Here is a 25346-nt window from a genome sequence, read left to right on the forward strand (position 1 = left end):
TTGTCTGCGTCGCTTTCACACGCCTGTATTTAATTGCGTATCATCTCCTACAGCTCTCAGCTTGACTTGTCTCGACTTTGCTCGACTGACGCTACGCTGACGCTTGCAGGCAGCGATATTTACCACGATCGACTCGACATGCAGCTGCGAGATGCACAGGAGCAACAAAGCACTCCACGGTGCGGCGACATACGAAATCCACTGCCCAGCTACGCGTCGGCAACTAACAAAACGCCGACCCTGCCAGGATTCGAACCTGGAATCTTCTGATCCGTAGTCAGACGCGTTATCCGTTGCGCCACAGGGCCAGTGGCAGCATTTCTTTCTACGAGACAAGTGCAATTCGCTAAGAAACGTGTTCTCCATGGCTGAGCAAGCTCCCAAGGAAGGTACCTTTCGTGCAGCTGCGTGGCCGCAGTGCGCCTGCGGAGCTTAGAGCTTGCCACGCATCTGCTCTCGCTGTTCGACAGGTAGCAGAAGGCAAGGCGCGCGTTTTCCCACGTTTTCTCGACGACGAGAGCCGGTTGATGTGCATGTAAGCGTAGGATATGAAACAAGAATAGCACGAAGCATTGGTAGTCAGGTGCCAAAGTCGCAGTATGGCATCAGGTGGCGATCGTATGTTTCTGTGGCCACCACTGGTTTGCAGCAAAGTGAATACCGCTAACTGAAAGCACTCTGTTGTAGCCCCAGTGGCGCAATTGGTTAGCGCACGGTACTTATAAGGCAGTAGCCGTGAGCAATGCCGGGGTTGTGAGTTCGAGCCTCACCTGGGGCATACTTTTATTTCTTAGCAGCTGTCTCTGACAGCAACAGGAGGCTAGGTTTGAGATGTATCAGCTATTTGAGTAACATAATTGTGCATTCGAGACGCTAGCTGCGTCTTCCTCGGTAGTATAGTGGTTAGTATCCCCGCCTGTCACGCGGGAGACCGGGGTTCGACTCCCCGCCGGGGAGGCACATCCGATTTGTAATTGCTGCTCTATCACTCGCCGAACTTAGTGTAGGTCGTTTGCGGCGACTAGCACCATATCTCTCGCACACAGGCACCTGTCTACAGCGCATCCTCGGTAGTATAGTGGTTAGTATCCCCGCCTGTCACGCGGGAGACCGGGGTTCGATTCCCCGCCGGGGAGATGCGATTTTTATCTCACAACCCTGTTCGAGTGTTGCGCGTATGTGGGTCGTAAGAGCATTAACTTTGCGATCGTGGAGTGTAGTTGGCGCAAAATCTTAAAAAATGCTACAACTTAGGAAGTGGTTCTCGCATTCTTCACATTTCAGAATTGCGGGGTATGCTGTTAACGCTGTATCAAAGCACCCCAGCCGACGCTGTGGGCGTAATAATCGAGCTCGGCACAGTCCGCAAAAGAAATAATTTTAGCAGAGCGTGGTTTCGATCCACGGACCTCTGGGTTATGGGCCCAGCACGCTTCCACTGCGCCACTCTGCTGCCTGGGGTTGCGCCGGCTCTTCGCCACGTGACGTGGGACACTTGGAAAGTGTTGTCTCCGTCGCTTTCACACGCCTGTATTTAATTGCGTATCATCTCCTACAGCTCTCAGCTTGACTTGTCTCGACTTTGCTCGACTGACGCTACGCTGACGCTTGCAGGCAGCGATATTTACCACGATCGACTCGACATGCAGCTGCGAGATGCACAGGAGCAACAAAGCACTCCACGGTGCGGCGACATACGAAATCCACTGCCCAGCTACGCGTCGGCAACTAACAAAACGCCGACCCTGCCAGGATTCGAACCTGGAATCTTCTGATCCGTAGTCAGACGCGTTATCCGTTGCGCCACAGGGCCAGTGGCAGCATTTCTTTCTACGAGACAAGTGCAGTTCGCTAAGAAACGTGTTCTCCATGGCTGAGCAAGCTCCCAAGGAAGGTACCTTTCGTGCAGCTGCGTGGCCGCAGTGCGCCTGCAGAGCTTAGAGCTTGCCACGCATCTGCTCTCGCTGTTCGACAGGTAGCAGAAGGCAAGGCGCGCGTTTTCCCACGTTTTCTCGACGACGAGAGCCGGTTGATGTGCATGTAAGCGTAGCATATGAAACAAGAATAGCACGAAGCATTGGTAGTCAGGTGCCAAAGTCGCAGTATGGCATCAGGTGGCGATCGTATGTTTCTGTGGCCACCACTGGTTTGCAGCAAAGTGAATACCGCTAACTGAAAGCACTCTGTTGTAGCCCCAGTGGCGCAATTGGTTAGCGCACGGTACTTATAAGGCAGTAGCCGTGAGCAATGCCGGGGTTGTGAGTTCGAGCCTCACCTGGGGCATACTTTTATTTCTTAGCAGCTGTCTCTGACAGCAACAGGAGGCTAGGTTTGAGATGTATCAGCTATTTGAGTAACATAATTGTGCATTCGAGACGCTAGCTGCGTCTTCCTCGGTAGTATAGTGGTTAGTATCCCCGCCTGTCACGCGGGAGACCGGGGTTCGATTCCCCGCCGGGGAGGCACATCCGATTTGTAATTGCTGCTCTATCACTCGCCGAACTTAGTGTAGGTCGTTTGCGGCTACTAGCACCATATCTCTCGCACACAGGCACCTGTCTACAGCGCATCCTCGGTAGTATAGTGGTTAGTATCCCCGCCTGTCACGCGGGAGACCGGGGTTCGATTCCCCGCCGGGGAGATGCGATTTTTATCTCACAACCCTGTTCGAGTGTTGCGCGTATGTGGGTCGTAAGAGCATTAACTTTGCGATCGTGGAGTGTAGTTGGCGCAAAATCTTAAAAAATGCTACAACTTAGGAAGTGGTTCTCGCATTCTTCACATTTCAGAATTGCGGGGTATGCTGTTAACGCTGTATCAAAGCACCCCAGCCGACGCTGTGGGCGTAATAATCGAGCTCGGCACAGTCCGCAAAAGAAATAATTTTAGCAGAGCGTGGTTTCGATCCACGGACCTCTGGGTTATGGGCCCAGCACGCTTCCACTGCGCCACTCTGCTGCCTGGGGTTGCGCCGGCTCTTCGCCACGTGACGTGGGACACTTGGAAAGTGTTGTCTGCGTCGCTTTCACACGCCTGTATTTAATTGCGTATCATCTCCTACAGCTCTCAGCTTGACTTGTCTCGACTTTGCTCGACTGACGCTACGCTGACGCTTGCAGGCAGCGATATTTACCACGATCGACTCGACATGCAGCTGCGAGATGCACAGGAGCAACAAAGCACTCCACGGTGCGGCGACATACGAAATCCACTGCCCAGCTACGCGTCGGCAACTAACAAAACGCCGACCCTGCCAGGATTCGAACCTGGAATCTTCTGATCCGTAGTCAGACGCGTTATCCGTTGCGCCACAGGGCCAGTGGCAGCATTTCTTTCTACGAGACAAGTGCAATTCGCTAAGAAACGTGTTCTCCATGGCTGAGCAAGCTCCCAAGGAAGGTACCTTTCGTGCAGCTGCGTGGCCGCAGTGCGCCTGCGGAGCTTAGAGCTTGCCACGCATCTGCTCTCGCTGTTCGACAGGTAGCAGAAGGCAAGGCGCGCGTTTTCCCACGTTTTCTCGACGACGAGAGCCGGTTGATGTGCATGTAAGCGTAGCATATGAAACAAGAATAGCACGAAGCATTGGTAGTCAGGTGCCAAAGTCGCAGTATGGCATCAGGTGGCGATCGTATGTTTCTGTGGCCACCACTGGTTTGCAGCAAAGTGAATACCGCTAACTGAAAGCACTCTGTTGTAGCCCCAGTGGCGCAATTGGTTAGCGCACGGTACTTATAAGGCAGTAGCCGTGAGCAATGCCGGGGTTGTGAGTTCGAGCCTCACCTGGGGCATACTTTTATTTCTTAGCAGCTGTCTCTGACAGCAACAGGAGGCTAGGTTTGAGATGTATCAGCTATTTGAGTAACATAATTGTGCATTCGAGACGCTAGCTGCGTCTTCCTCGGTAGTATAGTGGTTAGTATCCCCGCCTGTCACGCGGGAGACCGGGGTTCGACTCCCCGCCGGGGAGGCACATCCGATTTGTAATTGCTGCTCTATCACTCGCCGAACTTAGTGTAGGTCGTTTGCGGCGACTAGCACCATATCTCTCGCACACAGGCACCTGTCTACAGCGCATCCTCGGTAGTATAGTGGTTAGTATCCCCGCCTGTCACGCGGGAGACCGGGGTTCGATTCCCCGCCGGGGAGATGCGATTTTTATCTCACAACCCTGTTCGAGTGTTGCGCGTATGTGGGTCGTAAGAGCATTAACTTTGCGATCGTGGAGTGTAGTTGGCGCAAAATCTTAAAAAATGCTACAACTTAGGAAGTGGTTCTCGCATTCTTCACATTTCAGAATTGCGGGGTATGCTGTTAACGCTGTATCAAAGCACCCCAGCCGACGCTGTGGGCGTAATAATCGAGCTCGGCACAGTCCGCAAAAGAAATAATTTTAGCAGAGCGTGGTTTCGATCCACGGACCTCTGGGTTATGGGCCCAGCACGCTTCCACTGCGCCACTCTGCTGCCTGGGGTTGCGCCGGCTCTTCGCCACGTGACGTGGGACACTTGGAAAGTGTTGTCTGCGTCGCTTTCACACGCCTGTATTTAATTGCGTATCATCTCCTACAGCTCTCAGCTTGACTTGTCTCGACTTTGCTCGACTGACGCTACGCTGACGCTTGCAGGCAGCGATATTTACCACGATCGACTCGACATGCAGCTGCGAGATGCACAGGAGCAACAAAGCACTCCACGGTGCGGCGACATACGAAATCCACTGCCCAGCTACGCGTCGGCAACTAACAAAACGCCGACCCTGCCAGGATTCGAACCTGGAATCTTCTGATCCGTAGTCAGACGCGTTATCCGTTGCGCCACAGGGCCAGTGGCAGCATTTCTTTCTACGAGACAAGTGCAGTTCGCTAAGAAACGTGTTCTCCATGGCTGAGCAAGCTCCCAAGGAAGGTACCTTTCGTGCAGCTGCGTGGCCGCAGTGCGCCTGCAGAGCTTAGAGCTTGCCACGCATCTGCTCTCGCTGTTCGACAGGTAGCAGAAGGCAAGGCGCGCGTTTTCCCACGTTTTCTCGACGACGAGAGCCGGTTGATGTGCATGTAAGCGTAGCATATGAAACAAGAATAGCACGAAGCATTGGTAGTCAGGTGCCAAAGTCGCAGTATGGCATCAGGTGGCGATCGTATGTTTCTGTGGCCACCACTGGTTTGCAGCAAAGTGAATACCGCTAACTGAAAGCACTCTGTTGTAGCCCCAGTGGCGCAGTTGGTTAGCGCACGGTACTTATAAGGCAGTAGCCGTGAGCAATGCCGGGGTTGTGAGTTCGAGCCTCACCTGGGGCATACTTTTATTTCTTAGCAGCTGTCTCTGACAGCAACAGGAGGCTAGGTTTGAGATGTATCAGCTATTTGAGTAACATAATTGTGCATTCGAGACGCTAGCTGCGTCTTCCTCGGTAGTATAGTGGTTAGTATCCCCGCCTGTCACGCGGGAGACCGGGGTTCGATTCCCCGCCGGGGAGGCACATCCGATTTGTAATTGCTGCTCTATCACTCGCCGAACTTAGTGTAGGTCGTTTGCGGCGACTAGCACCATATCTCTCGCACACAGGCACCTGTCTACAGCGCATCCTCGGTAGTATAGTGGTTAGTATCCCCGCCTGTCACGCGGGAGACCGGGGTTCGATTCCCCGCCGGGGAGATGCGATTTTTATCTCACAACCCTGTTCGAGTGTTGCGCGTATGTGGGTCGTAAGAGCATTAACTTTGCGATCGTGGAGTGTAGTTGGCGCAAAATCTTAAAAAATGCTACAACTTAGGAAGTGGTTCTCGCATTCTTCACATTTCAGAATTGCGGGGTATGCTGTTAACGCTGTATCAAAGCACCCCAGCCGACGCTGTGGGCGTAATAATCGAGCTCGGCACAGTCCGCAAAAGAAATAATTTTAGCAGAGCGTGGTTTCGATCCACGGACCTCTGGGTTATGGGCCCAGCACGCTTCCACTGCGCCACTCTGCTGCCTGGGGTTGCGCCGGCTCTTCGCCACGTGACGTGGGACACTTGGAAAGTGTTGTCTGCGTCGCTTTCACACGCCTGTATTTAATTGCGTATCATCTCCTACAGCTCTCAGCTTGACTTGTCTCGACTTTGCTCGACTGACGCTACGCTGACGCTTGCAGGCAGCGATATTTACCACGATCGACTCGACATGCAGCTGCGAGATGCACAGGAGCAACAAAGCACTCCACGGTGCGGCGACATACGAAATCCACTGCCCAGCTACGCGTCGGCAACTAACAAAACGCCGACCCTGCCAGGATTCGAACCTGGAATCTTCTGATCCGTAGTCAGACGCGTTATCCGTTGCGCCACAGGGCCAGTGGCAGCATTTCTTTCTACGAGACAAGTGCAGTTCGCTAAGAAACGTGTTCTCCATGGCTGAGCAAGCTCCCAAGGAAGGTACCTTTCGTGCAGCTGCGTGGCCGCAGTGCGCCTGCAGAGCTTAGAGCTTGCCACGCATCTGCTCTCGCTGTTCGACAGGTAGCAGAAGGCAAGGCGCGCGTTTTCCCACGTTTTCTCGACGACGAGAGCCGGTTGATGTGCATGTAAGCGTAGCATATGAAACAAGAATAGCACGAAGCATTGGTAGTCAGGTGCCAAAGTCGCAGTATGGCATCAGGTGGCGATCGTATGTTTCTGTGGCCACCACTGGTTTGCAGCAAAGTGAATACCGCTAACTGAAAGCACTCTGTTGTAGCCCCAGTGGCGCAATTGGTTAGCGCACGGTACTTATAAGGCAGTAGCCGTGAGCAATGCCGGGGTTGTGAGTTCGAGCCTCACCTGGGGCATACTTTTATTTCTTAGCAGCTGTCTCTGACAGCAACAGGAGGCTAGGTTTGAGATGTATCAGCTATTTGAGTAACATAATTGTGCATTCGAGACGCTAGCTGCGTCTTCCTCGGTAGTATAGTGGTTAGTATCCCCGCCTGTCACGCGGGAGACCGGGGTTCGATTCCCCGCCGGGGAGGCACATCCGATTTGTAATTGCTGCTCTATCACTCGCCGAACTTAGTGTAGGTCGTTTGCGGCGACTAGCACCATATCTCTCGCACACAGGCACCTGTCTACAGCGCATCCTCGGTAGTATAGTGGTTAGTATCCCCGCCTGTCACGCGGGAGACCGGGGTTCGATTCCCCGCCGGGGAGATGCGATTTTTATCTCACAACCCTGTTCGAGTGTTGCGCGTATGTGGGTCGTAAGAGCATTAACTTTGCGATCGTGGAGTGTAGTTGGCGCAAAATCTTAAAAAATGCTACAACTTAGGAAGTGGTTCTCGCATTCTTCACATTTCAGAATTGCGGGGTATGCTGTTAACGCTGTATCAAAGCACCCCAGCCGACGCTGTGGGCGTAATAATCGAGCTCGGCACAGTCCGCAAAAGAAATAATTTTAGCAGAGCGTGGTTTCGATCCACGGACCTCTGGGTTATGGGCCCAGCACGCTTCCACTGCGCCACTCTGCTGCCTGGGGTTGCGCCGGCTCTTCGCCACGTGACGTGGGACACTTGGAAAGTGTTGTCTGCGTCGCTTTCACACGCCTGTATTTAATTGCGTATCATCTCCTACAGCTCTCAGCTTGACTTGTCTCGACTTTGCTCGACTGACGCTACGCTGACGCTTGCAGGCAGCGATATTTACCACGATCGACTCGACATGCAGCTGCGAGATGCACAGGAGCAACAAAGCACTCCACGGTGCGGCGACATACGAAATCCACTGCCCAGCTACGCGTCGGCAACTAACAAAACGCCGACCCTGCCAGGATTCGAACCTGGAATCTTCTGATCCGTAGTCAGACGCGTTATCCGTTGCGCCACAGGGCCAGTGGCAGCATTTCTTTCTACGAGACAAGTGCAGTTCGCTAAGAAACGTGTTCTCCATGGCTGAGCAAGCTCCCAAGGAAGGTACCTTTCGTGCAGCTGCGTGGCCGCAGTGCGCCTGCAGAGCTTAGAGCTTGCCACGCATCTGCTCTCGCTGTTCGACAGGTAGCAGAAGGCAAGGCGCGCGTTTTCCCACGTTTTCTCGACGACGAGAGCCGGTTGATGTGCATGTAAGCGTAGCATATGAAACAAGAATAGCACGAAGCATTGGTAGTCAGGTGCCAAAGTCGCAGTATGGCATCAGGTGGCGATCGTATGTTTCTGTGGCCACCACTGGTTTGCAGCAAAGTGAATACCGCTAACTGAAAGCACTCTGTTGTAGCCCCAGTGGCGCAATTGGTTAGCGCACGGTACTTATAAGGCAGTAGCCGTGAGCAATGCCGGGGTTGTGAGTTCGAGCCTCACCTGGGGCATACTTTTATTTCTTAGCAGCTGTCTCTGACAGCAACAGGAGGCTAGGTTTGAGATGTATCAGCTATTTGAGTAACATAATTGTGCATTCGAGACGCTAGCTGCGTCTTCCTCGGTAGTATAGTGGTTAGTATCCCCGCCTGTCACGCGGGAGACCGGGGTTCGATTCCCCGCCGGGGAGGCACATCCGATTTGTAATTGCTGCTCTATCACTCGCCGAACTTAGTGTAGGTCGTTTGCGGCGACTAGCACCATATCTCTCGCACACAGGCACCTGTCTACAGCGCATCCTCGGTAGTATAGTGGTTAGTATCCCCGCCTGTCACGCGGGAGACCGGGGTTCGATTCCCCGCCGGGGAGATGCGATTTTTATCTCACAACCCTGTTCGAGTGTTGCGCGTATGTGGGTCGTAAGAGCATTAACTTTGCGATCGTGGAGTGTAGTTGGCGCAAAATCTTAAAAAATGCTACAACTTAGGAAGTGGTTCTCGCATTCTTCACATTTCAGAATTGCGGGGTATGCTGTTAACGCTGTATCAAAGCACCCCAGCCGACGCTGTGGGCGTAATAATCGAGCTCGGCACAGTCCGCAAAAGAAATAATTTTAGCAGAGCGTGGTTTCGATCCACGGACCTCTGGGTTATGGGCCCAGCACGCTTCCACTGCGCCACTCTGCTGCCTGGGGTTGCGCCGGCTCTTCGCCACGTGACGTGGGACACTTGGAAAGTGTTGTCTGCGTCGCTTTCACACGCCTGTATTTAATTGCGTATCATCTCCTACAGCTCTCAGCTTGACTTGTCTCGACTTTGCTCGACTGACGCTACGCTGACGCTTGCAGGCAGCGATATTTACCACGATCGACTCGACATGCAGCTGCGAGATGCACAGGAGCAACAAAGCACTCCACGGTGCGGCGACATACGAAATCCACTGCCCAGCTACGCGTCGGCAACTAACAAAACGCCGACCCTGCCAGGATTCGAACCTGGAATCTTCTGATCCGTAGTCAGACGCGTTATCCGTTGCGCCACAGGGCCAGTGGCAGCATTTCTTTCTACGAGACAAGTGCAGTTCGCTAAGAAACGTGTTCTCCATGGCTGAGCAAGCTCCCAAGGAAGGTACCTTTCGTGCAGCTGCGTGGCCGCAGTGCGCCTGCAGAGCTTAGAGCTTGCCACGCATCTGCTCTCGCTGTTCGACAGGTAGCAGAAGGCAAGGCGCGCGTTTTCCCACGTTTTCTCGACGACGAGAGCCGGTTGATGTGCATGTAAGCGTAGCATATGAAACAAGAATAGCACGAAGCATTGGTAGTCAGGTGCCAAAGTCGCAGTATGGCATCAGGTGGCGATCGTATGTTTCTGTGGCCACCACTGGTTTGCAGCAAAGTGAATACCGCTAACTGAAAGCACTCTGTTGTAGCCCCAGTGGCGCAATTGGTTAGCGCACGGTACTTATAAGGCAGTAGCCGTGAGCAATGCCGGGGTTGTGAGTTCGAGCCTCACCTGGGGCATACTTTTATTTCTTAGCAGCTGTCTCTGACAGCAACAGGAGGCTAGGTTTGAGATGTATCAGCTATTTGATTAACATAATTGTGCATTCGAGACGCTAGCTGCGTCTTCCTCGGTAGTATAGTGGTTAGTATCCCCGCCTGTCACGCGGGAGACCGGGGTTCGATTCCCCGCCGGGGAGGCACATCCGATTTGTAATTGCTGCTCTATCACTCGCCGAACTTAGTGTAGGTCGTTTGCGGCTACTAGCACCATATCTCTCGCACACAGGCACCTGTCTACAGCGCATCCTCGGTAGTATAGTGGTTAGTATCCCCGCCTGTCACGCGGGAGACCGGGGTTCGATTCCCCGCCGGGGAGATGCGATTTTTATCTCACAACCCTGTTCGAGTGTTGCGCGTATGTGGGTCGTAAGAGCATTAACTTTGCGATCGTGGAGTGTAGTTGGCGCAAAATCTTAAAAAATGCTACAACTTAGGAAGTGGTTCTCGCATTCTTCACATTTCAGAATTGCGGGGTATGCTGTTAACGCTGTATCAAAGCACCCCAGCCGACGCTGTGGGCGTAATAATCGAGCTCGGCACAGTCCGCAAAAGAAATAATTTTAGCAGAGCGTGGTTTCGATCCACGGACCTCTGGGTTATGGGCCCAGCACGCTTCCACTGCGCCACTCTGCTGCCTGGGGTTGCGCCGGCTCTTCGCCACGTGACGTGGGACACTTGGAAAGTGTTGTCTGCGTCGCTTTCACACGCCTGTATTTAATTGCGTATCATCTCCTACAGCTCTCAGCTTGACTTGTCTCGACTTTGCTCGACTGACGCTACGCTGACGCTTGCAGGCAGCGATATTTACCACGATCGACTCGACATGCAGCTGCGAGATGCACAGGAGCAACAAAGCACTCCACGGTGCGGCGACATACGAAATCCACTGCCCAGCTACGCGTCGGCAACTAACAAAACGCCGACCCTGCCAGGATTCGAACCTGGAATCTTCTGATCCGTAGTCAGACGCGTTATCCGTTGCGCCACAGGGCCAGTGGCAGCATTTCTTTCTACGAGACAAGTGCAATTCGCTAAGAAACGTGTTCTCCATGGCTGAGCAAGCTCCCAAGGAAGGTACCTTTCGTGCAGCTGCGTGGCCGCAGTGCGCCTGCAGAGCTTAGAGCTTGCCACGCATCTGCTCTCGCTGTTCGACAGGTAGCAGAAGGCAAGGCGCGCGTTTTCCCACGTTTTCTCGACGACGAGAGCCGGTTGATGTGCATGTAAGCGTAGCATATGAAACAAGAATAGCACGAAGCATTGGTAGTCAGGTGCCAAAGTCGCAGTATGGCATCAGGTGGCGATCGTATGTTTCTGTGGCCACCACTGGTTTGCAGCAAAGTGAATACCGCTAACTGAAAGCACTCTGTTGTAGCCCCAGTGGCGCAATTGGTTAGCGCACGGTACTTATAAGGCAGTAGCCGTGAGCAATGCCGGGGTTGTGAGTTCGAGCCTCACCTGGGGCATACTTTTATTTCTTAGCAGCTGTCTCTGACAGCAACAGGAGGCTAGGTTTGAGATGTATCAGCTATTTGAGTAACATAATTGTGCATTCGAGACGCTAGCTGCGTCTTCCTCGGTAGTATAGTGGTTAGTATCCCCGCCTGTCACGCGGGAGACCGGGGTTCGATTCCCCGCCGGGGAGGCACATCCGATTTGTAATTGCTGCTCTATCACTCGCCGAACTTAGTGTAGGTCGTTTGCGGCTACTAGCACCATATCTCTCGCACACAGGCACCTGTCTACAGCGCATCCTCGGTAGTATAGTGGTTAGTATCCCCGCCTGTCACGCGGGAGACCGGGGTTCGATTCCCCGCCGGGGAGATGCGATTTTTATCTCACAACCCTGTTCGAGTGTTGCGCGTATGTGGGTCGTAAGAGCATTAACTTTGCGATCGTGGAGTGTAGTTGGCGCAAAATCTTAAAAAATGCTACAACTTAGGAAGTGGTTCTCGCATTCTTCACATTTCAGAATTGCGGGGTATGCTGTTAACGCTGTATCAAAGCACCCCAGCCGACGCTGTGGGCGTAATAATCGAGCTCGGCACAGTCCGCAAAAGAAATAATTTTAGCAGAGCGTGGTTTCGATCCACGGACCTCTGGGTTATGGGCCCAGCACGCTTCCACTGCGCCACTCTGCTGCCTGGGGTTGCGCCGGCTTTTCGCCACGTGACGTGGGACACTTGGAAAGTGTTGTCTGCGTCGCTTTCACACGCCTGTATTTAATTGCGTATCATCTCCTACAGCTCTCAGCTTGACTTGTCTCGACTTTGCTCGACTGACGCTACGCTGACGCTTGCAGGCAGCGATATTTACCACGATCGACTCGACATGCAGCTGCGAGATGCACAGGAGCAACAAAGCACTCCACGGTGCGGCGACATACGAAATCCACTGCCCAGCTACGCGTCGGCAACTAACAAAACGCCGACCCTGCCAGGATTCGAACCTGGAATCTTCTGATCCGTAGTCAGACGCGTTATCCGTTGCGCCACAGGGCCAGTGGCAGCATTTCTTTCTACGAGACAAGTGCAATTCGCTAAGAAACGTGTTCTCCATGGCTGAGCAAGCTCCCAAGGAAGGTACCTTTCGTGCAGCTGCGTGGCCGCAGTGCGCCTGCAGAGCTTAGAGCTTGCCACGCATCTGCTCTCGCTGTTCGACAGGTAGCAGAAGGCAAGGCGCGCGTTTTCCCACGTTTTCTCGACGACGAGAGCCGGTTGATGTGCATGTAAGCGTAGCATATGAAACAAGAATAGCACGAAGCATTGGTAGTCAGGTGCCAAAGTCGCAGTATGGCATCAGGTGGCGATCGTATGTTTCTGTGGCCACCACTGGTTTGCAGCAAAGTGAATACCGCTAACTGAAAGCACTCTGTTGTAGCCCCAGTGGCGCAATTGGTTAGCGCACGGTACTTATAAGGCAGTAGCCGTGAGCAATGCCGGGGTTGTGAGTTCGAGCCTCACCTGGGGCATACTTTTATTTCTTAGCAGCTGTCTCTGACAGCAACAGGAGGCTAGGTTTGAGATGTATCAGCTATTTGAGTAACATAATTGTGCATTCGAGACGCTAGCTGCGTCTTCCTCGGTAGTATAGTGGTTAGTATCCCCGCCTGTCACGCGGGAGACCGGGGTTCGATTCCCCGCCGGGGAGGCACATCCGATTTGTAATTGCTGCTCTATCACTCGCCGAACTTAGTGTAGGTCGTTTGCGGCTACTAGCACCATATCTCTCGCACACAGGCACCTGTCTACAGCGCATCCTCGGTAGTATAGTGGTTAGTATCCCCGCCTGTCACGCGGGAGACCGGGGTTCGATTCCCCGCCGGGGAGATGCGATTTTTATCTCACAACCCTGTTCGAGTGTTGCGCGTATGTGGGTCGTAAGAGCATTAACTTTGCGATCGTGGAGTGTAGTTGGCGCAAAATCTTAAAAAATGCTACAACTTAGGAAGTGGTTCTCGCATTCTTCACATTTCAGAATTGCGGGGTATGCTGTTAACGCTGTATCAAAGCACCCCAGCCGACGCTGTGGGCGTAATAATCGAGCTCGGCACAGTCCGCAAAAGAAATAATTTTAGCAGAGCGTGGTTTCGATCCACGGACCTCTGGGTTATGGGCCCAGCACGCTTCCACTGCGCCACTCTGCTGCCTGGGGTTGCGCCGGCTCTTCGCCACGTGACGTGGGACACTTGGAAAGTGTTGTCTGCGTCGCTTTCACACGCCTGTATTTAATTGCGTATCATCTCCTACAGCTCTCAGCTTGACTTGTCTCGACTTTGCTCGACTGTCGCTACGCTGACGCTTGCAGGCAGCGATATTTACCACGATCGACTCGACATGCAGCTGCGAGATGCACAGGAGCAACAAAGCACTCCACGGTGCGGCGACATACGAAATCCACTGCCCAGCTACGCGTCGGCAACTAACAAAACGCCGACCCTGCCAGGATTCGAACCTGGAATCTTCTGATCCGTAGTCAGACGCGTTATCCGTTGCGCCACAGGGCCAGTGGCAGCATTTCTTTCTACGAGACAAGTGCAATTCGCTAAGAAACGTGTTCTCCATGGCTGAGCAAGCTCCCAAGGAAGGTACCTTTCGTGCAGCTGCGTGGCCGCAGTGCGCCTGCAGAGCTTAGAGCTTGCCACGCATCTGCTCTCGCTGTTCGACAGGTAGCAGAAGGCAAGGCGCGCGTTTTCCCACGTTTTCTCGACGACGAGAGCCGGTTGATGTGCATGTAAGCGTAGCATATGAAACAAGAATAGCACGAAACATTGGTAGTCAGGTGCCAAAGTCGCAGTATGGCATCAGGTGGCGATCGTATGTTTCTGTGGCCACCACTGGTTTGCAGCAAAGTGAATACCGCTAACTGAAAGCACTCTGTTGTAGCCCCAGTGGCGCAATTGGTTAGCGCACGGTACTTATAAGGCAGTAGCCGTGAGCAATGCCGGGGTTGTGAGTTCGAGCCTCACCTGGGGCATACTTTTATTTCTTAGCAGCTGTCTCTGACAGCAACAGGAGGCTAGGTTTGAGATGTATCAGCTATTTGAGTAACATAATTGTGCATTCGAGACGCTAGCTGCGTCTTCCTCGGTAGTATAGTGGTTAGTATCCCCGCCTGTCACGCGGGAGACCGGGGTTCGATTCCCCGCCGGGGAGGCACATCCGATTTGTAATTGCTGCTCTATCACTCGCCGAACTTAGTGTAGGTCGTTTGCGGCTACTAGCACCATATCTCTCGCACACAGGCACCTGTCTACAGCGCATCCTCGGTAGTATAGTGGTTAGTATCCCCGCCTGTCACGCGGGAGACCGGGGTTCGATTCCCCGCCGGGGAGATGCGATTTTTATCTCACAACCCTGTTCGAGTGTTGCGCGTATGTGGGTCGTAAGAGCATTAACTTTGCGATCGTGGAGTGTAGTTGGCGCAAAATCTTAAAAAATGCTACAACTTAGGAAGTGGTTCTCGCATTCTTCACATTTCAGAATTGCGGGGTATGCTGTTAACGCTGTATCAAAGCACCCCAGCCGACGCTGTGGGCGTAATAATCGAGCTCGGCACAGTCCGCAAAAGAAATAATTTTAGCAGAGCGTGGTTTCGATCCACGGACCTCTGGGTTATGGGCCCAGCACGCTTCCACTGCGCCACTCTGCTGCCTGGGGTTGCGCCGGCTCTTCGCCACGTGACGTGGGACACTTGGAAAGTGTTGTCTGCGTCGCTTTCACACGCCTGTATTTAATTGCGTATCATCTCCTACAGCTCTCAGCTTGACTTGTCTCGACTTTGCTCGACTGTCGCTACGCTGACGCTTGCAGGCAGCGATATTTACCACGATCGACTCGACATGCAGCTGCGAGATGCACAGGAGCAACAAAGCACTCCACGGTGCGGCGACATACGAAATCCACTGCCCAGCTACGCGTCGGCAACTAACAAAACGCCGACCCTGCCAGGATTCGAACCTGGAATCTTCTGATCCGTAGTCAGACGCGTTATCCGTTGCGCCACAGGGCCAGTGGCAGCATTTCTTTCTACGAGACAAGTGCAATTCGCTAAGAAACGTGTTTCTCCATGGCTGAGCAAGCTCCCAAGGAAGGTACCTTTCGTGCAGCTGCGTGGCCGCAGTGCGCCTGCAGAGCTTAGAGCTTGCCACGCATCTGCTCTCGCTGTTCGACAGGTAGCAGAAGGCAAGGCGCGCGTTTTCCCACGTTTTCTCGACGACGAGAGCCGGTTGATGTGCATGTAAGCGTAGCATATGAAACAAGAATAGCACGAAGCATTGGTAGTCAGGTGCCAAAGTCGCAGTATGGCATCAGGTGGCGATCGTATGTTTCTGTGGCCACCACTGGTTTGCAGCAAAGTGAATACCGCTAACTGAAAGCACTCTGTTGTAGCCCCAGTGGCAGTCTACTCGCGGCTGGCGAGGTGAGCGGACGTGCGCTGTTTACGTCCTCGCTGTTCCGGCCGGCTCCGCGGCGAGTGGTGAGTCAACACGGTGGGACTAGCCGTTTCTCGAGGAAGTTAGTCATGTACACGTGGTAACGATGGAGTCTCATTTCCGTACAAACACACTGAAATTTAGTTTCGACGACCATTATGCACGACCTAAGCCATACGAAATAGAGGCCTTTTTGCGCGATGTAGTGAAGTTACAATTTGGCGACGTTATCGGGATCCATTTGTCGATAGTTAGCCGAACAGTCTATGTGAAGATGTCGAACACAGACTGCTGTGCACGAGTAATAGCCTCTTCGGGAGGTCGATTTAAGTTCACCCATTGTGACGGTAACGTGGGGGACGTGACGGTTGAAATGGCGGGACTTGGCGTCAGGACCATTAGGATCTTTGAACTTCCGTTTGAGGTGCCTGCAGGGCAGATCAATCAAGTTCTTACTACATATGGCACGGTCTTAAGTAATACAGCGGAGAAGTGGACAACTTTCAATACCTTCCCTGTTCTCAATGGGGTGCGACAGATCAAAATTGATCTTCGGCGTCACGTCCCTTCATATATATACGTCAGTGGATGTAGAGCCATTGTCATGTATGACGGGCAACCCCGAACGTGCTCAGGTTGTGGTAAGGAAGGCCATGTTCGCTCGGACTGCATGCAGCGGAGGATAGCGCAGTTACCAGTGGGAGAATCCGAAAGACCTGCGACTATGCAGTCGTTGCCGGTAAGTTACGTTGCGGCAGTCAGAGGACCGGAACCGGACCACTTACTAGTAGAGGAGGCGGCTCCTCGCCCGTCACCACCTGAGACCAACGATGCGCCCATAGTCACGAACCAGATAACGGCGACAAACTTATCCGCTGCCCAGTCCGAGCAACAGGTAACTCCCGATGACGAGGGCCATGCCGCAGTTGCTGCGGCTGAAAACGTCGTGCTCCAGGATCCGGAGGGCCCGCAGGAACCGGACCAGACCGTCTCTTCCGATAGTGAGATGAGCCGACCACGGCACTCACCCCGCAGACGCAAAAAACAACGGATTGCGCCCCCGAACGCGGACCAGACGGCGAAGGAGGTGCGAGAAAAGGCTCAGCGGGTTGCCCGCACACTTGGAGGAACACCGGTAGCACAAGACGATGGCATCCACCAGGTCCTCATTCCGGCGGACGTTCTTGCGACGGCCGAGCCACCTACCCCTCCCACCGAACGGATGGTAGTGCACGCGACACGGGAGGTGACCCCGCATGACATACCCATGCAGACACTTGACGGCGACACGACGGAAGTTGGCCTCCGGGCGACCGGCAACTGGGCCGATGATGTGGAAAACGTTCCGCCAGGAGGGGACTTGAATGACGATCCTATGGTTGGTGTGGGGACAGCGGTCATGAGCGGGGTCGGGGTTGATACGGATGGGGTTCCCCCCCGCCCCAGCGACCAGTAATCTATAGTGTGTGTAGTCACAGAAAAGGCCTTCCTTCCTTCCATCCGCGAATGACTTCTGCACAAGCTTACAGGATAGGGACTGTCAACATCAACAGTATCCGCAGCAATCTAAAGCTACAGACCTTCCGTGATATGTTATATGCGGCCGAACTCGACGTGGTCTTACTACAAGAGGTGAAGAACATAGACCTCGCCACGATTAGTGGATATATAGCCTTCACTCATCCCGGGACTGTGCAAGAACTTGGAACAGCCATCCTCACAAAGGAAGGGATACTAGCGACTGACGTAGAGTACCTCCCAACGGCGAGAGGTATGGCACTCACCATTTACGATACTCGTATTGTCAACGTCTATGCCCCTTCAGGGACTGGTAATAGACCGCAACGGGCGGCGTTTTTTAACGATGCTATTGCACCATTGCTTGTAGGCCATTACGACCACATTATATTCGGTGGCGACTACAACTGCGTCCTATCTCCGAAAGACCAGACGCCACATTTTAACACTTGTCCGGATCTAGCGGCTATAATACGGGACTTTCATTTTATTGATACCTGGGAACACGTCAATGGCGATAGGCCAGGATTCACGCATATCACGACTCACTCCGCCAGCCGACTCGATCGTATTTACGTCACGCTGGATTTAAGTCGAAGACTTTTGCAGACGGAGATATGGCCGACCGTCTTCTCTGACCACGCGGCGTACATTTGTACACTCAACCTCCAACGCCAAGGGACGTACCGTGGAAGAGGATACTGGAAGTTGAATGTATCGCATTTGGACGAACAGGCATGCCATGAACTCTTCGCTGCGTCTTGGGCGGCTTGTGAGAGAAGGTTTTCTCAATATGCCTCGGCGTTGGAATGGTGGCTAAACTGTGCAAAACCGACGATCAGGAAGGCCTTTATGAGATACTCCCGTGACAGGAAGGAGTGGTACACCAGGACGGTCGAGTTCTATTTCCAGGTCCTTAGAGACTTATACCGCCCGGACGCGTCGATTATAGACAATCACCAGGAAATACAACGGATAAAAGCCACGATTACGGCTTTGACGCGTCAAAAGCTCATCGGGTGCAAAGTCAGGGCGCGACTTCGTGACGGTGTCGCCGGCGAGCAACCTTCCATCTATCACGTACTTAAGGAGCGCACAGGTCGCCGCAGGAAACTGGTCACTGAACTACGGACGGAGGACGGATGTTTGTTGTTGCAGCAGCGTGAGATATCAGCTGAGATGAAGCACTATTATGCGACGCTATACGCCGCTGGCCCTGTGGATCACGAGGCGATGGAGGCTTTACTGTCGGGTATAACCCGCAAGGTGAATCAGACGGAAGCACTTCAATTGTTGGCTGAACCTACAGAAGAGGAAGTAGAAGATGCACTGCTGACGGGCCCTGAGAACAAGTCACCTGGTCCAGACGGCCTACCGGTGGAGTTCTATCGCACATTTAAACGACTGTTGTTACCGAAACTGACGTGCATATGCCAGGAATTAATGGACCCCGACAAAGACATCCCGCGACAATTCAGTGAGGGCTTGATCATACCGGTTCCTAAGTCACCATTGGCGCAATCCGCAAAACACTACCGCCCGCTCACACTTCTAAACTGTGATTATAAGATCTTTGCAAGGATTATAGCTAGGAGACTCAAACCGGTGATGAACACGGTTACAGCCCCGCCACAAACGAGTGTCGGTATAGGCCGCAACATTCACGACACCTTGTGTGACTATCGCGACGTCATAGCGGTAGCTGCCGCCTGTCGCATTCCGTGCGCATTGGTTGCTCTCGACTTTGACAAAGCATTCGACCGTGTGAACCATGAGTATTTATTGCAAACCATGCAGACGATGAACTTCCCCCACCGTTTCCTCACCATCATCGCACGACTGCTGCGCCACTCCCAGTCCACGATTTTGCTCAACGGGCGATCAGTGGGGCCGATAACTATTGAAAGTTCGGTCAGACAGGGCTGCCCTATGTCGATGGCGCTGTTTGCTATCGCCATCGAGCCGCTATTAACAGCGCTGACCTCACACCTCCAGGGTGTCCTGATGTATGGTCACAAGTTCGTATGCCGCGCCTACGCGGATGATGTGGCCTTTCTTGTGCGAACCACGTCTGAGATACGGACGGCGATGGACATAGTAGAGCAATATAGGAAGGCGGCGGGGGCTCAGTTGAATGTAATGAAGTCCGGTGTCCTGAACATCGGTCGCGGATTGAAGGCCCCTATTCCTGGACAGATCAAGGTGATCACGGTCATGAAGTGCTTGGGAGTGAAATTTACTCGTGACATCCGACGCACGATTGCAATCAATTACAAAGATTTGCTAAATACGGTGCGCGCGAGCATACGTCAACATACCCTCAGGTCGCTGGACGAAATACAACGCGTGGCCTTGGTGAACATTCATCTCGTCTCTAAAGTTAACTATGTGGCACGCGTACTTCCGCTGCCCCTCCCGATGGCAAGCAGATTGTTAGCTGCCTTCGGCCACTTTGTCAGCCGCGGCCACATTTTCAAAGTCAAGTATTCTACGTTGACTCTACCGACGGCGTCAGGTGGTCTCAACCTCATCGACGTCTATACGAAGACACGGGCCCTGTACGTCAGTTCTACATTTAGCAGATGGAAGAATTCGCCCAATAGTATCACCAATTTTCTATTGAACGAAATAAAGCCGGCTAATCTTGACGCGCCTGTGGATGTTCATCACATACCAGACGACCTTCATCATATCAAGCAATTTTTGCTTGACTATAGCTACATCCGCCTGGGAATGCCTGAGGAACAGATAGTCACAGTGCGAGCAGTGTACAAATATTTGCTCACGACGCACGCTCGAAACAGTATTGAAGTTAAGTACCCCGAGGCAGTCTGGCCACGTGTATGGAGAAGTGTTCATCATCCACATTTGCCAACGGGAGTGAGAGCATTGTGGTATTACGTGGTCAATAGGAAACTTCCCACGACTTCCCGCTTACATTTGATACATTTGGCTGATACTTCCCTTTGTGCAACCTGTAACGTGCAAGATACTGATGAACACACATTCGTATGCGGTACGGCGCATGACATCTGGAAAGCGGTTAGAAACCTCTTGGCATTTCTACAACGCACGTCCCCACAAGCCATCACCCTTAAGAGTCTACTTCTACCGGACGATGACCTCTACCCTACCACGAAACGAAATGCCGTAACCTGGCTGAAAGGACACGCAATCTACTATATTATTACAAACTCAGAACGTAGTATTGGAGACTTTTCGACATATTTAAAAACACAGCACGATGGACTTCGCAAACTTCCACATTATAAACAGGAATACGCAAATTTTCTCATCAAAGCGATCATGGATCCCCCACAGAATTGGCGGGTGTAAAGCTAAGAGTAGACAAGACAGGACAGTAAAGAGAAGAGACCACACGATGAAACAGGACGAACTCGCAACGGAGTGAACACATTGCAACCCGAGAAGCCGACCTTACAGTTTTCCGACATAAGAGGGCCACTAAGGTACGGTTGCCAAAGGTAATTTGAGAAAAATCACGAACAAACACAATGCCGATGGAGGCGGCACATACAGAGGATTTCTTCTCGGAGATGGCCTTCATGAGTCGAAGCCACTCATCCCTTTTGTTTTCATTTACTTTATGTTATACCATTTCCACAAAAAAAAAAAAAAAAAAAAAAAAAAAAAAAAAAAAAAAAAAAAAAAAAAAAAAAGTGGCGCAATTGGTTAGCGCACGGTACTTATAAGGCAGTAGCCGTGAGCAATGCCGGGGTTGTGAGTTCGAGCCTCACCTGGGGCATACTTTTATTTCTTAGCAGCTGTCTCTGACAGCAACAGGAGGCTAGGTTTGAGATGTATCAGCTATTTGAGTAACATAATTGTGCATTCGAGACGCTAGCTGCGTCTTCCTCGGTAGTATAGTGGTTAGTATCCCCGCCTGTCACGCGGGAGACCGGGGTTCGATTCCCCGCCGGGGAGGCACATCCGATTTGTAATTGCTGCTCTATCACTCGCCGAACTTAGTGTAGGTCGTTTGCGGCTACTAGCACCATATCTCTCGCACACAGGCACCTGTCTACAGCGCATCCTCGGTAGTATAGTGGTTAGTATCCCCGCCTGTCACGCGGGAGACCGGGGTTCGATTCCCCGCCGGGGAGATGCGATTTTTATCTCACAACCCTGTTCGAGTGTTGCGCGTATGTGGGTCGTAAGAGCATTAACTTTGCGATCGTGGAGTGTAGTTGGCGCAAAATCTTAAAAAATGCTACAACTTAGGAAGTGGTTCTCGCATTCTTCACATTTCAGAATTGCGGGGTATGCTGTTAACGCTGTATCAAAGCACCCCAGCCGACGCTGTGGGCGTAATAATCGAGCTCGGCACAGTCCGCAAAAGAAATAATTTTAGCAGAGCGTGGTTTCGATCCACGGACCTCTGGGTTATGGGCCCAGCACGCTTCCACTGCGCCACTCTGCTGCCTGGGGTTGCGCCGGCTCTTCGCCACGTGACGTGGGACACTTGGAAAGTGTTGTCTGCGTCGCTTTCACACGCCTGTATTTAATTGCGTATCATCTCCTACAGCTCTCAGCTTGACTTGTCTCGACTTTGCTCGACTGTCGCTACGCTGACGCTTGCAGGCAGCGATATTTACCACGATCGACTCGACATGCAGCTGCGAGATGCACAGGAGCAACAAAGCACTCCACGGTGCGGCGACATACGAAATCCACTGCCCAGCTACGCGTCGGCAACTAACAAAACGCCGACCCTGCCAGGATTCGAACCTGGAATCTTCTGATCCGTAGTCAGACGCGTTATCCGTTGCGCCACAGGGCCAGTGGCAGCATTTCTTTCTACGAGACAAGTGCAATTCGCTAAGAAACGTGTTCTCCATGGCTGAGCAAGCTCCCAAGGAAGGTACCTTTCGTGCAGCTGCGTGGCCGCAGTGCGCCTGCAGAGCTTAGAGCTTGCCACGCATCTGCTCTCGCTGTTCGACAGGTAGCAGAAGGCAAGGCGCGCGTTTTCCCACGTTTTCTCGACGACGAGAGCCGGTTGATGTGCATGTAAGCGTAGCATATGAAACAAGAATAGCACGAAGCATTGGTAGTCAGGTGCCAAAGTCGCAGTATGGCATCAGGTGGCGATCGTATGTTTCTGTGGCCACCACTGGTTTGCAGCAAAGTGAATACCGCTAACTGAAAGCACTCTGTTGTAGCCCCAGTGGCGCAATTGGTTAGCGCACGGTACTTATAAGGCAGTAGCCGTGAGCAATGCCGGGGTTGTGAGTTCGAGCCTCACCTGGGGCATACTTTTATTTCTTAGCAGCTGTCTCTGACAGCAACAGGAGGCTAGGTTTGAGATGTATCAGCTATTTGAGTAACATAATTGTGCATTCGAGACGCTAGCTGCGTCTTCCTCGGTAGTATAGTGGTTAGTATCCCCGCCTGTCACGCGGGAGACCGGGGTTCGATTCCCCGCCGGGGAGGCACATCCGATTTGTAATTGCTGCTCTATCACTCGCCGAACTTAGTGTAGGTCGTTTGCGGCTACTAGCACCATATCTCTCGCACACAGGCACCTGTCTACAGCGCATCCTCGGTAGTATAGTGGTTAGTATCCCCGCCTGTCACGCGGGAGACCGGGGTTCGATTCCCCGCCGGGGAGATGCGATTTTTATCTCACAACCCTGTTCGAGTGTTGCGCGTATGTGGGTCGTAAGAGCATTAACTTTGCGATCGTGGAGTGTAGTTGGCGCAAAATCTTAAAAAATGCTACAACTTAGGAAGTGGTTCTCGCATTCTTCACATTTCAGAATTGCGGGGTATGCTGTTAACGCTGTATCAAAGCACCCCAGCCGACGCTGTGGGCGTAATAATCGAGCTCGGCACAGTCCGCAAAAGAAATAATTTTAGCAGAGCGTGGTTTCGATCCACGGACCTCTGGGTTATGGGCCCAGCACGCTTCCACTGCGCCACTCTGCTGCCTGGGGTTGCGCCGGCTCTTCGCCACGTGACGTGGGACACTTGGAAAGTGTTGTCTGCGTCGCTTTCACACGCCTGTATTTAATTGCGTATCATCTCCTACAGCTCTCAGCTTGACTTGTCTCGACTTTGCTCGACTGACGCTACGCTGACGCTTGCAGGCAGCGATATTTACCACGATCGACTCGACATGCAGCTGCGAGATGCACAGGAGCAACAAAGCACTCCACGGTGCGGCGACATACGAAATCCACTGCCCAGCTACGCGTCGGCAACTAACAAAACGCCGACCCTGCCAGGATTCGAACCTGGAATCTTCTGATCCGTAGTCAGACGCGTTATCCGTTGCGCCACAGGGCCAGTGGCAGCATTTCTTTCTACGAGACAAGTGCAATTCGCTAAGAAACGTGTTCTCCATGGCTGAGCAAGCTCCCAAGGAAGGTACCTTTCGTGCAGCTGCGTGGCCGCAGTGCGCCTGCAGAGCTTAGAGCTTGCCACGCATCTGCTCTCGCTGTTCGACAGGTAGCAGAAGGCAAGGCGCGCGTTTTCCCACGTTTTCTCGACGACGAGAGCCGGTTGATGTGCATGTAAGCGTAGCATATGAAACAAGAATAGCACGAAGCATTGGTAGTCAGGTGCCAAAGTCGCAGTATGGCATCAGGTGGCGATCGTATGTTTCTGTGGCCACCACTGGTTTGCAGCAAAGTGAATACCGCTAACTGAAAGCACTCTGTTGTAGCCCCAGTGGCGCAATTGGTTAGCGCACGGTACTTATAAGGCAGTAGCCGTGAGCAATGCCGGGGTTGTGAGTTCGAGCCTCACCTGGGGCATACTTTTATTTCTTAGCAGCTGTCTCTGACAGCAACAGGAGGCTAGGTTTGAGATGTATCAGCTATTTGAGTAACATAATTGTGCATTCGAGACGCTAGCTGCGTCTTCCTCGGTAGTATAGTGGTTAGTATCCCCGCCTGTCACGCGGGAGACCGGGGTTCGATTCCCCGCCGGGGAGGCACATCCGATTTGTAATTGCTGCTCTATCACTCGCCGAACTTAGTGTAGGTCGTTTGCGGCTACTAGCACCATATCTCTCGCACACAGGCACCTGTCTACAGCGCATCCTCGGTAGTATAGTGGTTAGTATCCCCGCCTGTCACGCGGGAGACCGGGGTTCGATTCCCCGCCGGGGAGATGCGATTTTTATCTCACAACCCTGTTCGAGTGTTGCGCGTATGTGGGTCGTAAGAGCATTAACTTTGCGATCGTGGAGTGTAGTTGGCGCAAAATCTTAAAAAATGCTACAACTTAGGAAGTGGTTCTCGCATTCTTCACATTTCAGAATTGCGGGGTATGCTGTTAACGCTGTATCAAAGCACCCCAGCCGACGCTGTGGGCGTAATAATCGAGCTCGGCACAGTCCGCAAAAGAAATAATTTTAGCAGAGCGTGGTTTCGATCCACGGACCTCTGGGTTATGGGCCCAGCACGCTTCCACTGCGCCACTCTGCTGCCTGGGGTTGCGCCGGCTCTTCGCCACGTGACGTGGGACACTTGGAAAGTGTTGTCTGCGTCGCTTTCACACGCCTGTATTTAATTGCGTATCATCTCCTACAGCTCTCAGCTTGACTTGTCTCGACTTTGCTCGACTGTCGCTACGCTGACGCTTGCAGGCAGCGATATTTACCACGATCGACTCGACATGCAGCTGCGAGATGCACAGGAGCAACAAAGCACTCCACGGTGCGGCGACATACGAAATCCACTGCCCAGCTACGCGTCGGCAACTAACAAAACGCCGACCCTGCCAGGATTCGAACCTGGAATCTTCTGATCCGTAGTCAGACGCGTTATCCGTTGCGCCACAGGGCCAGTGGCAGCATTTCTTTCTACGAGACAAGTGCAATTCGCTAAGAAACGTGTTCTCCATGGCTGAGCAAGCTCCCAAGGAAGGTACCTTTCGTGCAGCTGCGTGGCCGCAGTGCGCCTGCAGAGCTTAGAGCTTGCCACGCATCTGCTCTCGCTGTTCGACAGGTAGCAGAAGGCAAGGCGCGCGTTTTCCCACGTTTTCTCGACGACGAGAGCCGGTTGATGTGCATGTAAGCGT

At 52.8% G+C, this 25346-nt stretch overlaps 65 non-coding genes across 65 annotated transcripts; 38 read left to right on the forward strand and 27 right to left on the reverse strand.

Moving 5' to 3' along the window:
• Positions 1 to 235: 235 nt before the first annotated feature.
• On the reverse strand, positions 236 to 308 carry Trnar-acg. Its single transcript has one exon. It is a non-coding gene; the product is annotated as a tRNA-Arg (tRNA).
• A 378-nt stretch (positions 309 to 686) lies between these two features.
• Trnai-uau lies at positions 687 to 778 on the forward strand. The gene is given in 2 exon segments: positions 687 to 724; positions 743 to 778. It is a non-coding gene; the product is annotated as a tRNA-Ile (tRNA).
• A 107-nt stretch (positions 779 to 885) lies between these two features.
• On the forward strand, positions 886 to 957 carry Trnad-guc. Its single transcript has one exon. It is a non-coding gene; the product is annotated as a tRNA-Asp (tRNA).
• A 107-nt stretch (positions 958 to 1064) lies between these two features.
• Positions 1065 to 1136, forward strand: Trnad-guc. The gene has a single exon. It is a non-coding gene; the product is annotated as a tRNA-Asp (tRNA).
• A 245-nt stretch (positions 1137 to 1381) lies between these two features.
• Positions 1382 to 1453, reverse strand: Trnam-cau. Its single transcript has one exon. It is a non-coding gene; the product is annotated as a tRNA-Met (tRNA).
• Positions 1454 to 1740: 287 nt separating this feature from the next.
• Positions 1741 to 1813, reverse strand: Trnar-acg. The gene has a single exon. It is a non-coding gene; the product is annotated as a tRNA-Arg (tRNA).
• Positions 1814 to 2191: 378 nt separating this feature from the next.
• On the forward strand, positions 2192 to 2283 carry Trnai-uau. The gene is given in 2 exon segments: positions 2192 to 2229; positions 2248 to 2283. It is a non-coding gene; the product is annotated as a tRNA-Ile (tRNA).
• A 107-nt stretch (positions 2284 to 2390) lies between these two features.
• Trnad-guc lies at positions 2391 to 2462 on the forward strand. Its single transcript has one exon. It is a non-coding gene; the product is annotated as a tRNA-Asp (tRNA).
• A 107-nt stretch (positions 2463 to 2569) lies between these two features.
• Positions 2570 to 2641, forward strand: Trnad-guc. Its single transcript has one exon. It is a non-coding gene; the product is annotated as a tRNA-Asp (tRNA).
• Positions 2642 to 2886: 245 nt separating this feature from the next.
• Trnam-cau lies at positions 2887 to 2958 on the reverse strand. Its single transcript has one exon. It is a non-coding gene; the product is annotated as a tRNA-Met (tRNA).
• A 287-nt stretch (positions 2959 to 3245) lies between these two features.
• Trnar-acg lies at positions 3246 to 3318 on the reverse strand. Its single transcript has one exon. It is a non-coding gene; the product is annotated as a tRNA-Arg (tRNA).
• A 378-nt stretch (positions 3319 to 3696) lies between these two features.
• On the forward strand, positions 3697 to 3788 carry Trnai-uau. The gene is given in 2 exon segments: positions 3697 to 3734; positions 3753 to 3788. It is a non-coding gene; the product is annotated as a tRNA-Ile (tRNA).
• Positions 3789 to 3895: 107 nt separating this feature from the next.
• On the forward strand, positions 3896 to 3967 carry Trnad-guc. The gene has a single exon. It is a non-coding gene; the product is annotated as a tRNA-Asp (tRNA).
• A 107-nt stretch (positions 3968 to 4074) lies between these two features.
• Positions 4075 to 4146, forward strand: Trnad-guc. Its single transcript has one exon. It is a non-coding gene; the product is annotated as a tRNA-Asp (tRNA).
• Positions 4147 to 4391: 245 nt separating this feature from the next.
• Trnam-cau lies at positions 4392 to 4463 on the reverse strand. Its single transcript has one exon. It is a non-coding gene; the product is annotated as a tRNA-Met (tRNA).
• Positions 4464 to 4750: 287 nt separating this feature from the next.
• On the reverse strand, positions 4751 to 4823 carry Trnar-acg. Its single transcript has one exon. It is a non-coding gene; the product is annotated as a tRNA-Arg (tRNA).
• A 378-nt stretch (positions 4824 to 5201) lies between these two features.
• Trnai-uau lies at positions 5202 to 5293 on the forward strand. The gene is given in 2 exon segments: positions 5202 to 5239; positions 5258 to 5293. It is a non-coding gene; the product is annotated as a tRNA-Ile (tRNA).
• Positions 5294 to 5400: 107 nt separating this feature from the next.
• On the forward strand, positions 5401 to 5472 carry Trnad-guc. The gene has a single exon. It is a non-coding gene; the product is annotated as a tRNA-Asp (tRNA).
• A 107-nt stretch (positions 5473 to 5579) lies between these two features.
• On the forward strand, positions 5580 to 5651 carry Trnad-guc. Its single transcript has one exon. It is a non-coding gene; the product is annotated as a tRNA-Asp (tRNA).
• Positions 5652 to 5896: 245 nt separating this feature from the next.
• On the reverse strand, positions 5897 to 5968 carry Trnam-cau. The gene has a single exon. It is a non-coding gene; the product is annotated as a tRNA-Met (tRNA).
• A 287-nt stretch (positions 5969 to 6255) lies between these two features.
• Positions 6256 to 6328, reverse strand: Trnar-acg. The gene has a single exon. It is a non-coding gene; the product is annotated as a tRNA-Arg (tRNA).
• Positions 6329 to 6706: 378 nt separating this feature from the next.
• Positions 6707 to 6798, forward strand: Trnai-uau. Its single transcript is given in 2 exon segments — positions 6707 to 6744; positions 6763 to 6798. It is a non-coding gene; the product is annotated as a tRNA-Ile (tRNA).
• Positions 6799 to 6905: 107 nt separating this feature from the next.
• Positions 6906 to 6977, forward strand: Trnad-guc. Its single transcript has one exon. It is a non-coding gene; the product is annotated as a tRNA-Asp (tRNA).
• A 107-nt stretch (positions 6978 to 7084) lies between these two features.
• Trnad-guc lies at positions 7085 to 7156 on the forward strand. The gene has a single exon. It is a non-coding gene; the product is annotated as a tRNA-Asp (tRNA).
• Positions 7157 to 7401: 245 nt separating this feature from the next.
• Positions 7402 to 7473, reverse strand: Trnam-cau. Its single transcript has one exon. It is a non-coding gene; the product is annotated as a tRNA-Met (tRNA).
• Positions 7474 to 7760: 287 nt separating this feature from the next.
• Positions 7761 to 7833, reverse strand: Trnar-acg. The gene has a single exon. It is a non-coding gene; the product is annotated as a tRNA-Arg (tRNA).
• Positions 7834 to 8211: 378 nt separating this feature from the next.
• On the forward strand, positions 8212 to 8303 carry Trnai-uau. Its single transcript is given in 2 exon segments — positions 8212 to 8249; positions 8268 to 8303. It is a non-coding gene; the product is annotated as a tRNA-Ile (tRNA).
• Positions 8304 to 8410: 107 nt separating this feature from the next.
• Trnad-guc lies at positions 8411 to 8482 on the forward strand. Its single transcript has one exon. It is a non-coding gene; the product is annotated as a tRNA-Asp (tRNA).
• A 107-nt stretch (positions 8483 to 8589) lies between these two features.
• Positions 8590 to 8661, forward strand: Trnad-guc. The gene has a single exon. It is a non-coding gene; the product is annotated as a tRNA-Asp (tRNA).
• A 245-nt stretch (positions 8662 to 8906) lies between these two features.
• Positions 8907 to 8978, reverse strand: Trnam-cau. The gene has a single exon. It is a non-coding gene; the product is annotated as a tRNA-Met (tRNA).
• Positions 8979 to 9265: 287 nt separating this feature from the next.
• Positions 9266 to 9338, reverse strand: Trnar-acg. Its single transcript has one exon. It is a non-coding gene; the product is annotated as a tRNA-Arg (tRNA).
• A 378-nt stretch (positions 9339 to 9716) lies between these two features.
• On the forward strand, positions 9717 to 9808 carry Trnai-uau. Its single transcript is given in 2 exon segments — positions 9717 to 9754; positions 9773 to 9808. It is a non-coding gene; the product is annotated as a tRNA-Ile (tRNA).
• Positions 9809 to 9915: 107 nt separating this feature from the next.
• Positions 9916 to 9987, forward strand: Trnad-guc. Its single transcript has one exon. It is a non-coding gene; the product is annotated as a tRNA-Asp (tRNA).
• Positions 9988 to 10094: 107 nt separating this feature from the next.
• On the forward strand, positions 10095 to 10166 carry Trnad-guc. Its single transcript has one exon. It is a non-coding gene; the product is annotated as a tRNA-Asp (tRNA).
• A 245-nt stretch (positions 10167 to 10411) lies between these two features.
• On the reverse strand, positions 10412 to 10483 carry Trnam-cau. The gene has a single exon. It is a non-coding gene; the product is annotated as a tRNA-Met (tRNA).
• A 287-nt stretch (positions 10484 to 10770) lies between these two features.
• Trnar-acg lies at positions 10771 to 10843 on the reverse strand. Its single transcript has one exon. It is a non-coding gene; the product is annotated as a tRNA-Arg (tRNA).
• Positions 10844 to 11221: 378 nt separating this feature from the next.
• On the forward strand, positions 11222 to 11313 carry Trnai-uau. The gene is given in 2 exon segments: positions 11222 to 11259; positions 11278 to 11313. It is a non-coding gene; the product is annotated as a tRNA-Ile (tRNA).
• A 107-nt stretch (positions 11314 to 11420) lies between these two features.
• On the forward strand, positions 11421 to 11492 carry Trnad-guc. Its single transcript has one exon. It is a non-coding gene; the product is annotated as a tRNA-Asp (tRNA).
• Positions 11493 to 11599: 107 nt separating this feature from the next.
• On the forward strand, positions 11600 to 11671 carry Trnad-guc. The gene has a single exon. It is a non-coding gene; the product is annotated as a tRNA-Asp (tRNA).
• Positions 11672 to 11916: 245 nt separating this feature from the next.
• Positions 11917 to 11988, reverse strand: Trnam-cau. The gene has a single exon. It is a non-coding gene; the product is annotated as a tRNA-Met (tRNA).
• A 287-nt stretch (positions 11989 to 12275) lies between these two features.
• Positions 12276 to 12348, reverse strand: Trnar-acg. The gene has a single exon. It is a non-coding gene; the product is annotated as a tRNA-Arg (tRNA).
• A 378-nt stretch (positions 12349 to 12726) lies between these two features.
• Trnai-uau lies at positions 12727 to 12818 on the forward strand. Its single transcript is given in 2 exon segments — positions 12727 to 12764; positions 12783 to 12818. It is a non-coding gene; the product is annotated as a tRNA-Ile (tRNA).
• A 107-nt stretch (positions 12819 to 12925) lies between these two features.
• Positions 12926 to 12997, forward strand: Trnad-guc. The gene has a single exon. It is a non-coding gene; the product is annotated as a tRNA-Asp (tRNA).
• Positions 12998 to 13104: 107 nt separating this feature from the next.
• Positions 13105 to 13176, forward strand: Trnad-guc. Its single transcript has one exon. It is a non-coding gene; the product is annotated as a tRNA-Asp (tRNA).
• A 245-nt stretch (positions 13177 to 13421) lies between these two features.
• Trnam-cau lies at positions 13422 to 13493 on the reverse strand. Its single transcript has one exon. It is a non-coding gene; the product is annotated as a tRNA-Met (tRNA).
• Positions 13494 to 13780: 287 nt separating this feature from the next.
• On the reverse strand, positions 13781 to 13853 carry Trnar-acg. The gene has a single exon. It is a non-coding gene; the product is annotated as a tRNA-Arg (tRNA).
• Positions 13854 to 14231: 378 nt separating this feature from the next.
• Positions 14232 to 14323, forward strand: Trnai-uau. Its single transcript is given in 2 exon segments — positions 14232 to 14269; positions 14288 to 14323. It is a non-coding gene; the product is annotated as a tRNA-Ile (tRNA).
• A 107-nt stretch (positions 14324 to 14430) lies between these two features.
• On the forward strand, positions 14431 to 14502 carry Trnad-guc. Its single transcript has one exon. It is a non-coding gene; the product is annotated as a tRNA-Asp (tRNA).
• Positions 14503 to 14609: 107 nt separating this feature from the next.
• Positions 14610 to 14681, forward strand: Trnad-guc. The gene has a single exon. It is a non-coding gene; the product is annotated as a tRNA-Asp (tRNA).
• A 245-nt stretch (positions 14682 to 14926) lies between these two features.
• Trnam-cau lies at positions 14927 to 14998 on the reverse strand. Its single transcript has one exon. It is a non-coding gene; the product is annotated as a tRNA-Met (tRNA).
• A 287-nt stretch (positions 14999 to 15285) lies between these two features.
• On the reverse strand, positions 15286 to 15358 carry Trnar-acg. The gene has a single exon. It is a non-coding gene; the product is annotated as a tRNA-Arg (tRNA).
• Positions 15359 to 21173: 5815 nt separating this feature from the next.
• Positions 21174 to 21245, forward strand: Trnad-guc. Its single transcript has one exon. It is a non-coding gene; the product is annotated as a tRNA-Asp (tRNA).
• Positions 21246 to 21352: 107 nt separating this feature from the next.
• On the forward strand, positions 21353 to 21424 carry Trnad-guc. The gene has a single exon. It is a non-coding gene; the product is annotated as a tRNA-Asp (tRNA).
• A 245-nt stretch (positions 21425 to 21669) lies between these two features.
• Trnam-cau lies at positions 21670 to 21741 on the reverse strand. Its single transcript has one exon. It is a non-coding gene; the product is annotated as a tRNA-Met (tRNA).
• Positions 21742 to 22028: 287 nt separating this feature from the next.
• Positions 22029 to 22101, reverse strand: Trnar-acg. Its single transcript has one exon. It is a non-coding gene; the product is annotated as a tRNA-Arg (tRNA).
• Positions 22102 to 22479: 378 nt separating this feature from the next.
• Positions 22480 to 22571, forward strand: Trnai-uau. The gene is given in 2 exon segments: positions 22480 to 22517; positions 22536 to 22571. It is a non-coding gene; the product is annotated as a tRNA-Ile (tRNA).
• Positions 22572 to 22678: 107 nt separating this feature from the next.
• Positions 22679 to 22750, forward strand: Trnad-guc. Its single transcript has one exon. It is a non-coding gene; the product is annotated as a tRNA-Asp (tRNA).
• Positions 22751 to 22857: 107 nt separating this feature from the next.
• Positions 22858 to 22929, forward strand: Trnad-guc. Its single transcript has one exon. It is a non-coding gene; the product is annotated as a tRNA-Asp (tRNA).
• Positions 22930 to 23174: 245 nt separating this feature from the next.
• Positions 23175 to 23246, reverse strand: Trnam-cau. The gene has a single exon. It is a non-coding gene; the product is annotated as a tRNA-Met (tRNA).
• Positions 23247 to 23533: 287 nt separating this feature from the next.
• Positions 23534 to 23606, reverse strand: Trnar-acg. The gene has a single exon. It is a non-coding gene; the product is annotated as a tRNA-Arg (tRNA).
• Positions 23607 to 23984: 378 nt separating this feature from the next.
• On the forward strand, positions 23985 to 24076 carry Trnai-uau. Its single transcript is given in 2 exon segments — positions 23985 to 24022; positions 24041 to 24076. It is a non-coding gene; the product is annotated as a tRNA-Ile (tRNA).
• A 107-nt stretch (positions 24077 to 24183) lies between these two features.
• Positions 24184 to 24255, forward strand: Trnad-guc. The gene has a single exon. It is a non-coding gene; the product is annotated as a tRNA-Asp (tRNA).
• Positions 24256 to 24362: 107 nt separating this feature from the next.
• On the forward strand, positions 24363 to 24434 carry Trnad-guc. The gene has a single exon. It is a non-coding gene; the product is annotated as a tRNA-Asp (tRNA).
• A 245-nt stretch (positions 24435 to 24679) lies between these two features.
• On the reverse strand, positions 24680 to 24751 carry Trnam-cau. The gene has a single exon. It is a non-coding gene; the product is annotated as a tRNA-Met (tRNA).
• A 287-nt stretch (positions 24752 to 25038) lies between these two features.
• Positions 25039 to 25111, reverse strand: Trnar-acg. Its single transcript has one exon. It is a non-coding gene; the product is annotated as a tRNA-Arg (tRNA).
• Between the last annotated feature and the right edge of the window lie 235 nt (positions 25112 to 25346).

This window comes from Schistocerca americana, chromosome 8 (genome assembly GCF_021461395.2).
Source record: "Schistocerca americana isolate TAMUIC-IGC-003095 chromosome 8, iqSchAmer2.1, whole genome shotgun sequence".
NCBI lineage: Eukaryota > Metazoa > Arthropoda > Insecta > Orthoptera > Acrididae > Schistocerca > Schistocerca americana.